This window comes from Podarcis muralis, chromosome 5 (genome assembly GCF_964188315.1).
Source record: "Podarcis muralis chromosome 5, rPodMur119.hap1.1, whole genome shotgun sequence".
NCBI lineage: Eukaryota > Metazoa > Chordata > Lepidosauria > Squamata > Lacertidae > Podarcis > Podarcis muralis.
In genome coordinates, this window is record NC_135659.1 from 100,094,735 (window position 1) to 100,096,707 (window position 1,973).

The following is a 1,973-nucleotide window of genomic DNA, read 5'->3' on the forward strand; positions in this document are numbered from 1 at the left end:
ATCCCTGCAGGAAATCGTGGAAAGCCACTGCCAGTTAAGACCATACAGAGCTAGACAGACTGGTAGCCCAACTCAGTTCGAGGTAGCTTCCTTAAAACAATACACCCGATTGAAAATAAAACGGGCCAGGCCTGCCTCAACTGCACACTGATCATTTCAAAGAATGTGAGCGAATTAGGACAGAGGGACATAGAAATGGGCCTTATTCTGTGTCATCCCTTGCTGGGCTCAACTGACAACCCCCTGCCTCCAATGGAGTAAATTTAAAAAGCGTCCAGGAAGATGTGGCCTCTGCTCCGTTTGTGTGCTGGTAGCAATTATCCGACACTGAACTCCCATTCCTGCATGCGCCACAGTTTACAGCCAAAATATCCCAAGCACCATGTAGCAGAACAGCCCAGATTTTCAAGGCTTTTTGGCTGTTCTGCTTCTTCCTGTGAGCCACAGACAGGACCTGGCAACCCATCCACAGGTTGGGGGGGGGGGGGAAGAGCTTCAAGTTGCTTGCCCGACACACAAATTTGGGGAGCTGGCTCTTTGTCTGTGCATGGAAGGGAAAACAAGGGGCGAGAAGGATACACAACACTCTTGAGGACTGATTGTAAAGAGCTAAGCCTCAGCCCTGCAAGAGGCACCCAGCACCCCAAGCTGCTTTTGCAAGGTTGTGACACACTGTGGTTGCCAGAGTGAAGGAAGATCCCCAGTCCTGTTACGTGAGCAAGGAATCAGGGCCAGGGACACCTTTTGGCATTAAGACCTTAATGCAAGATCTAAGATACAGATGCTTCCAGCTACTCTCTTTGGGAAAATGTTCTAAAACAAAACGTAACTGTGCAGTATAAAGTAATGGATAGACAAAGTACAATCAATCTGGGTAACATTAATGGGTTTCCAGGAACCAATGTTGTTGTTTAGTCGTTTAGTCGTGTCCGACTCTTCGTGACCCCATGGACCAGAGCACGCCAGGCACCTCTGTCCTCCACTACCTCCCGCAGTTTGGTCAGACTCATGCTGGTAACCTCGAAAACACTATCCAACCATCTCGTCCTCTGTCGCCCCCTTCTCCTTGTGCCCTCCATCTTTCCCAGCATCAGTGTCTTCTCCAGGGAGTCTTCTCTTCTCCTGAGGTGGCCAAAGTACTGGAGCCTCAGCTTCAGGATCTGTCCTTCCAGTGAGCACTCAGGACCAATTTCCTTCAGAATGGATAGGTCTGATCTTTTTGCAGTCCATGGGACTCTCAAGAGTCTCCTCCAGCACCAGAATTCAAAAGCATCCATTCTTCGGCGATCAGCCTTCTTGATGGTCCAGCTCTCACTTCCATACATCACTACTGGGAAAACCATGGCTTTAACTATATGGACCTTTGTTGGCAAGGTGACATCTCTACTTCTCAAGATGCTGTCTAGGCCTGTCATTGCCCTTCTCCCAAGAAGCAGGCGTCTTTTAATTTCGTGGCTGCTGTCACCATCTGCAGTGATCCCAGGAACCAATAATCAACGTTTAAAGTTCCATAGAGAAAATAACTGCAAGGGTTTGATGGCTGAACTTGGGCACTTACCTGTGCTCTCTGAAAACGGAGTACACCTGTCAGCATCAGTCAGCTGGCTACGGAATGCACCAAATTTGGAAGAAGTTCATTCGGGCACTGTTGAGCTTTATGGACCTCAAACATCCAGCTACATCAGAAACTGCTTCCCGAGTGGAACCATGATAAAAGGCGCTCCTGATTCCAACCTAAATACCCTTGACTAAACACCCATATTTGGGAATTCCAAGATTTTCTAGAGGGGCAGCCAGATCACTCTGAGGCAGCAAGAACAACAGAGTGACATCCTTGCATCTGATGAAGTGGGCTCTATCCAAAGAAAGCCAATAAATGTTACTTTCCAGGTGTCCAAAGACGCCGTTGTCCAAGCACAAGACTCTGAAACATACAAGGTAGAGCCCACCAATAAAAGAGGCACTCGCACCTG